The sequence below is a fragment of the Bidens hawaiensis genome, unplaced genomic scaffold (genome assembly GCF_021521415.1).
Source record: "Bidens hawaiensis isolate Kalapana, Puna unplaced genomic scaffold, B.hawaiensis_p1.1 tig00017348_1, whole genome shotgun sequence".
In the NCBI taxonomy this organism is placed as follows: Eukaryota; Viridiplantae; Streptophyta; class Magnoliopsida; order Asterales; family Asteraceae; genus Bidens; species Bidens hawaiensis.
In genome coordinates, this window is record NW_027492625.1 from 45,662 (window position 1) to 54,171 (window position 8,510).

General features: G+C 36.8%; 2 pseudogenes across 1 annotated transcript; one reads left to right on the forward strand and one right to left on the reverse strand.

The window, feature by feature from the left end:
* The first annotated feature begins 2,741 nt into the window (after positions 1-2,741).
* LOC143553648 (hyperosmolality-gated Ca2+ permeable channel 3.1-like) lies at positions 2,742-6,269 on the forward strand (annotated as a pseudogene). Its single transcript, XR_013138866.1, has 4 exons — positions 2,742-3,065; positions 3,545-4,430; positions 4,472-4,735; positions 5,772-6,269. The product of XR_013138866.1 is annotated as a hyperosmolality-gated Ca2+ permeable channel 3.1-like (transcript).
* A 310-nt stretch (positions 6,270-6,579) lies between these two features.
* Positions 6,580-8,178, reverse strand: LOC143553659 (phospholipase A1-Igamma1, chloroplastic pseudogene; annotated as a pseudogene).
* Positions 8,179-8,510: the final 332 nt, after the last annotated feature.

Consider the following 8,510-nt stretch of genomic DNA (forward strand, 5'->3'; position numbering starts at 1 on the left):
TATAAAAACTAGAACTCCCAATTAAAACATCATATCCATACCTTCATAGTACTATCTACAACCTATTTGGTATTGGTTACATTATATTATTATCCTCTAAGATCATCCGTAATGGAGACTAGTTGCGGTGTTATCAGGTGAAAACGCCGGGAGCATTCCCCCCCCCCCCCGGGCGTCCGGCGTTATGGGTAGGCGTTTTGGATTGGACGTTTCCTACAAAACGAGAGGGTGACACGAATTTTGATGAAATTGTGTGTGAGTAGGGGAGAGAGGAGAATATATGTAATTATTGTAGGAGAGTTGTGGCGTTTTTGCCATTACGCCACTGTCTAAAACTCTTTGTTGCTTACGGGAATGACACATGACGCAAAATGTCCAAGAGTAAGATGTTTTGAATACATATGGTGTAAGATGTAATATTTTAGACAGTTATCGCTTTAAGATGGACAAATAAACGGATGAGTCAATAGTCCGATGATTCAATTTAGCCATTCTAAACAGCAAATTAATTGGATATTTGGGAAAGGATAAAGTTTGTAAATGATGAGTGATGAGTAACAAACTAACAACTGTCTTCCCTACCACGTGTTGTGTTTGTTTCTTTTTGCTCTCAACTGCCACGCAAGCTTCCAAATTTGGCATCCTTTTCTTTTGTTTTTATTTTTATTTTTATTTGATGCAAATTGCAAACTCAGGATTAACATGCTCCACCACAACTACTACCAAATCCACACCTCACTTGTATCTTTTGCTAATATTGTATGTTTAATAAATTAAACGACAACAACAATAATAACAATAAAATATTATGACCGACAATTCGTGTCTTAACAGGTAAGAAGCGACGCGCGTAACACAAATATTAAGCATGAATACGACTCGTTTAACTACTTTATATGTCATGACTATGAGACAATTTTAAATTTTGTGTACCAATAAGGAAAAGTGATGGAGTCTAGCCTAATAATTTCAATTATTTAAGAAAATAAAAAAATCACATACCACACTTTTTTTATTAACAGGTCTTATCGGGTTTTAAACATGTACCCAATTGTCATTATTTTAACCTTATTTTGGTGGTTTTGTTGTTTATTACTATTACAGTATTATTAGGGCTAAGTCACATTATTAAAGTAAAAAAAATTAGATGCATGGTCTATTGGTTATTGGTTATACGAATTTTGGGCGAATAGAATTACTTTTATAGTTGGTGTATTGAGGGTAATTAATGAGGAATTTATAGTAGTTGTAGTCATTAAATGCTATTATGGTTAACACTATACCTTGGTTGTGGGTTGTCTCGCGATAGTGATTGCTAGAATGTCAGCTACCCAACCTGGGTACCAACCCTACTAGGCTACTACCATCGAGCAATCTATGGTCCTTACTAGGTGATTTGTATGCTACATGAGTTGTTGGATTAGGCTAGATATATGTGAGTTTATTGTAAGGACTAAAGTGGTACTCCCATCATCAGTTATAAAAGATATTTAGCTCGATTTAGGCAAATGTAACATAATGACGAACATCAATTCTCTTAGATCTCAAAACATATTTCAAAATTCAAACCACAAATCCTAAACTTGTCAATTTAATTAACTTACACCTCAAATATGCATCGCACATTGTTATGCTCTTGGATTGCTTCTAAGAATGTCACACATATCATAATAGTTTAAAATGTATATTAATTCAATGTATTAATTCTTACAGTACGCTTGGATTTGTAGAATATTTTAAATTAATGAATTAAAAACTACTAAATGAAACTTAATTTGAAAACTAAAATATCAGAGTTGGGAGAACATGTCATACATGACACAATTATATATGTTGTTAGACACGGATAGGACACGATAACTAATTGTGTCAATTTTCTCTACAGAAACACAAACATAATTTACGCGTTACGATTTGTTTAGTGACACAATAAGTTTCACTTATGCAGTGAAGCAAAAGTTGCCAAAATTTCATAAAAGTCGTAACTAATTCGTAATCCTTAACATATATGAAACAAAAATCTAGAATAGTTTAAAATCAGTTATAACATCCGATAAGCACATGTACTTAATTTTTTAAAAACTAGAATAAATAATATAAGCATGTTTAAACAAGTCATTAACAGGTTAACGAGGGTTTAGCTTGTTATACACAAATTTAAACAAGTCTTAATATGTCAACCTGTTTAAAACACGAAACATGTTAAACTTCAGCCCAAACTTGTTTAACTTCATATCATTTCGTGTTATGTGAACATATCTGTGTCTTAAATTTATCAGCCCTATTAAATATAGTTAGATGTGGCAATATGAATGGGTTGGGTTGGGTTGGGTTGGGCTAGAATAGGTTTGGGTCATGATTGGTTTTTTTTAAAGGTTAGGATGTGTATTGGTCAGGATGGGTAAAGTTATCTTGACCCAAGTAAAGGTTAAAATACAAAGAGTTAAAAAAAACCTCTCAAAAAATAATAAAAAATAATCACTCAAAATATAAATCAAAAACGAAAAAAAGTAAAAGACCTAATATGTTTTCCTTGTTGTACTCGTTCATTAAAAAACCAGTTTTGCCTCGGTTCAGGTTCGGTTTTCGTGGTTTTTTTTTCTCTCATTTTGGTGTAAAAAATTACAAACTGGTTCCTAACCTCGGTTTCAGTCGGTTTCAAACCGGTTTCTACATAACCAGTTTTAAACCGGCTCAGTTTGGGCTCAATTTTTAGGTCGACTCGGTTAACCGGTTTATTTGACGAGTGCTCTCTCTAACACTAGACATAAACCTTAATCTATGTAAAGCCTTAAATTTAGAGGCTAAATTACCACCAAAATTGAAGTGAATTAATGTGAAATTAACTGTAACTGTATTTAGAAGCTAATAATTAACCTGCTATTAACTTTAATGCTACTATCTTTGTGTGTTTTACAGTGTTTGGGATATTGTTATTATCCGGCATTTTATTGCTACCAGTACTCGTACCCCTCCATATGACGGAAAAGAACCCGAATATTAAAGATTCTACCCGTAAAAACGCGTTCGATGACCTCGACAAGCTTTCAATGGCACATCTCAAAGTAAGCTCATAACTATTTTACTAAGCTTGTAAGCGAGCCGAGCTGAGACCAAGCTCGGCTTATGAGTGGTTTTTAGTAATTTTTCAAGCTCGAGCTCAGCTCGTTTATTATTTGTTAACTAACTTATATACATTTATGGTTAATTTTTTGTATATATTATGTTTATAATTATTTGTATATATATTTTATATATAATTTTCATACATAACAAAATGTATATTATTTAGTTATCTTTATTATAATTGTATATATAATGATAATTGTTATAAATATATATGTTTAATATATTAATTAAAAATTACTCCACAGGCCCGTTAAGGCTCATGAGCTGGCTGGAGCTCGATAACTAAAGCCCAGGCTTGTTTATTAAACAAGCTTATTTATTACTCTTGATTCAAGCTTTTAGCGGCTTGGCTCTACATTTACCATCTTTTTCACTTTTTTTTAGTAACCATGAGAACCCGTTATCTTCATTTCAGGAAAAAAGCCCCCGGTTATGGGTTTCTGTGATTGCGTGCTATTGGGTTTCCATAGTCTCGTATGTCTTGTTATGGAGAGCATACAAACACGTATCCGATCTTAGAGCCGAAGCGTTGAGTTCACTAGAAGCCAAACCCAAACAATTTGCGGTTGTAGTTCGTGACATCCCACTTTCATCCGAAGCTAGTTCCCGAAAAGAACAAGTCGACGCGTATTTCAAAACCATTTACCCCGACACGTTTTACAAATTGTTGGTAGTAACCGACAACACGGAAGTCAACAAAATCTATGAAGAATTGGAAGACTGTAAAAAGAAGCTAAGACGGGCCGAAACCATATACGCTGACTCGAAAAAGGTCAACCCGGATGGAGTCCCCCCGACTCACAAAACCGGGTTTCTCGGTCTTGTTGGTAAAAAAGTGGACTCGATAGATTATTATAAAGGCAAAATCGAGGAGTTGACTCCAAAACTCGAGTCTGCGCAAAAGTCAACTTTTAGAGGTAAACAACAAGGTTCAGCTGTGGTGGTTTTTACAAACAGAGTAACCGCAGCAGCTGCCGGTCAAAGCGCACACGCACGGATGATTGACACGTGGACAGTCACGGATGCACCCGAACCGAGACAAAACAATCTTCCTAAAACTTATTACGAACGCGAGACACGACAATATGTCGTGTTCTTAACAATATGTTTTTACATGATCCCTATAGGGATAATCACGACTTTACCGAATTTAAAAGCTGCTTCCGTTTACCAAACCGGTTCTCAACGTGGACATAATTCGAACGGTTTTGGGGGCTTATCTTCCTCAGCTTGCTTTGATTGTGTTTTTAGCTTTGCTGCCTGCATTTCTTCTGTTTTTGTCAAAGGCTGAGGGGAAATATTTCTATTTCTCGGTTTTTAACGTGTTTATCGATTGGTGTTTTGGATTAGGTTTTTTGTGGGTTATGGGCTCGAGTTATCGAGGATAGTCCCGTTGATAATATTTCATTTGAAAAGGAAGTATTTGTGTAAGACCGAAGAGGATTTGAAAGATGCTTGGTTACCTGGTGATCTTGGATATGCGACCAAGATTCCTAATGATATGCTTGTTGTCACAATAACTCTTTGTTATTCGGTGATTGCGCCGTTAATTATTCCGTTTGGAGCGATATATTTTGGGCTAGGGTGGCTTGTGTTTCGGAATCAGGTAATATTTCATCAGTTGAAAACAATCAGGTTTTGGGGTGTTACGTCTAAACGGGGAGTGTTTGGGTTGGGTTGTTTAATTAGACGGGTTGTGTTCAGGTTGACATGATTTATTAAACAAGTTGTGTCCAGGTGGACCCGTTTAATGAAACGGACCGTGTTCAGGTTGACACGTTTATTTACACAGGCTATGTTCTGGTTGTGACCCATTTCATTAAAAGGGCCGTGTTATATTTGGCATGTTTAATTACACAGGCCATGTTAAGCTTGACCCGCTTAATTAAATTGACTGTGTTCAAGTTAACTTGCTTAGCCTAAAAATATCAATGTTTGGCTGAACATGTTGACACATCAACCTATTTAATTGAACATCAACCCATCAACCCGTTTCGGTAATCGTTTTACTCGTTTAGATTAATGTGTTAAAATGGTTCATCTTCAGCTTATATGATTGTAAATGAACCCGGATTAGGGTTGAGATCTTTGATACAAATAAATATACGAGCCATGTCCAGTTTCAACATTTTAATCATTCAACCCGACACTATTGACTTGTGTGTGCATGAAACCGAAATAACCGATCCCTAACCGAAACAGCCAAACCCAAAAAACGACTATTTAGTTTTATTTTTTAATAAAAATCGAATTTTCGGTTCAGATTCAGTTTGGTATATGACTAAAACCGAAAAACTTGATCCAAACCGAGTTGATGAGTTTTTGTTTTCAATTTTGAATAATAAGTAATTTATAAGAAGTAAATAAATATTAAATAGTGTAACCAAATATTTTAGTTCAAATTTATAATAGTAAATTAATCATTAATTAACAAAAGACTCATGCCCAACTTTATTATTTTGTGCCAAAAATTTTAAGCCCAATTGGTTAAACAGAAAAATCTAAATCAAACCGAAACGAACCCAAATTAAAAACCGAAAAAAGCAAATCAATAGGATTGACACCATATTTAAAACAGCCTCAACCGGTACTTACAAAAAGCGAGATTATGTCGATTAACAAGATTAATTCTTTCTTTTCAGGTCCTGAAAGTTGTGGTGCCAAAATACGAGAGCTACGGGAAGATGTGGCCCCACATCCATATCCGAATGGTGGCCTCGTTATTATTGTTCCAAGCTACCATGCTCGGTTATTTTGGAACAAAGAAGTTCATCTACGCCCCGGTCATAATCCCGCTTCTAATAATGACATTCGTCTTTGCATTCGTTTGTAGTAAGAAATTTTACCGGTTCTTTCAATCAACTGCACTCGAGGTTGTGGCCAGCCATGATATGAAGGACAGACCTGACATGGAAACTGTTTACAAGTCCTTCATCCCGCCAAGCCACAGAGGCGAAAAAAGTCCTGCTGAAGAGTTTGAAGAGGGTGTTTAAGAGAAACCAAGTTGAAAGTTAGTTGTTGTAAGTTGATGATTGTGTAAAATGGTTTGTTTGTTGATGTTTTGTTTTGTTTTGTTTTTAGGTGACTGTTGATATAGGAGGGTGAGTTTGATGTTTTGTAAGAAGATATTGGTGTCAAGACTCTTTGTATGGGCTTCTTATTGCAAATACACAAAACTCAAATTTGTAGCAATATTAACTTTTTTTCAGCAAATAGAGAAGTTGTAATATTTTTTATATTGCTTAGGACCCTTTTTAAGTTCACAAAATAGGAATTAAATAATTAACTTTTTTCAACAAACTTATGGTGTATTAACTTTTTTCGGACTGTGTGATTATTGAAGCCATAATGGTGTATAAGACTTTGTTAACAGTTTTTAGTTTAATATAATTTTCAAAAAGAAATCTTTATCATGTCATATATTCAAAAATTTTAGTTGTCAACATATAAAAAATATTATTCATTTTAGAAACTAAAATTCTACACACAATATATGGATTTACTGATTTACAAGCAAATATTGCATCCTACAAATCTATATTTTCTTCTTGAATGGGTGAAGGTATGTCTTCAAGTTCCCTTTTAGGTCTAACCCATCTCCCAACTTCATTGGTAACTAACCCTTTGTTACTCAATTGATACCAGCATGGTGGAATCCTAAGCTCATTTACAAGCATATCACAATATTTATTCACTAGGGCCACATCCCGTTTAGCATCCGATCTAAACGGTGAGTCATTGCTGACGTATCCATCAACAAGATGTAAATACGTCTCAGGATGATGAATCCCGATAAAATTTGACCCACGTTTAAGGAAAGGTGAAGCTCTGACATCAAGCTTCAACTCTGCCCCAACGTGGTGGTAAACCCACTCTAGGGTACCCGTCAGATCATCAAATTTTTGTAACGTCTCGTTGAAAACAATCCCAGGCATTCGTGGGACGAGATCTTGCTTTATGGTAATTCGTAGAGCTTTCACGCCTTTGTGATGGAGCTCGTCCCGAAATGCAATGTTTCCAACCCTAGGAGCACCGAAAGATATTACACTTATCGGGAGGGTCGGAAACATAATGGAAGCCTCGTAAGCAGTCAGCAAAGCTAACGCCCCACCCAGACTATGCCCAGTAGTCGTCAAACTAACTTCCTCCCCTCTTTCTCTATAAACCTTCAACAACCGTCCGAGCTCCTCCATCACCTGATCCGACGCACTCGTCTTATTATACCTAGTGGTCACACGCTTCGACTTATAAATACTAAGAAACCCTCGCTCCACCTTCGCCTCGCCATGCCCTAACGGCTCCAAATCCCGTTGCATATCCTCGTACCACTCCGAAGGCAACACGGTCCCACGCCACACCACGACCACATCCCTCCTCCCAATCCGCTTCGCCTCCACGTCATCACTCACCGCCACGTACCCCATCCAATTGGAATCCTTACTCCACGTGTTCTCCGCCACGTAGGATTTCTCTAACCACCTAGGGATCTCATATTGCGACATGGCGTATACATATTTACTCACATTATACCCGTGCTTAACTAACCCTAACTTGTCAAACAACTTGTTCTTATTATACAAACAGCTTCCGCAATACTCCGAATACGAATCGAAATCGAATGCGTCGTATGTCGCTTGAGCGAACTCACCGTACTTAATAATCTCTCTACGTATCAACGGACTAAGAGGATCAAGCAGATTCTCCCAGTCAGAGCTGCCGTGGATGTCACGCCACATGCTGGAAATATCTTCCTTCGGTGACGTCATCGGCATGTCCAGCTTGGCATCCGCCTGAGCAATGATATTCCGGTCAAACCGTTGGAAGATATTTTTTAACGACGGTTTTTCGATGTATAGATTCAATAGGTTTGAGATTGATTTCGCCAGGCGGATTGATTTGTTTGTTAGCTTGTTATCGCCGTCGTTGATTGTGGCTGGGTTAAGTGACGCCGTTACACGGCGGTGGTTGAGCGGTTGACGGTGGTGGTAGACCGGAGTCACGGTGGCCGCCATGTGAATCGGCATCGTGATCTGAATACAGAAAAGTGTGATTATTTTGTTATATTTATATTACAACAAGGTAGTGCTTTTTCCAGAGCTTGAATTTTATATTCCAAGGTGTTGAACAGTTTTTAAAGCTATTTGTACAAGTTATTATAGTGTGGAAAATAGAGTTTAGATGTAATGTTGACGGGTCAAAATCAGGACGCGTTTGATAGGGAGTTTGGAAGCAACCGGGTTGGGTGTAAAATGTGGGTCGGTGGACGGATAGTCGGATACGAAGTCATGCTCGTTGTCAAATGACGGCTGCTACTGTTTCTCATTTTCAACATGTTTTTTTGTTATTATAAAGTGTTTTTTTCTTTTTGTGATTTTGATTAT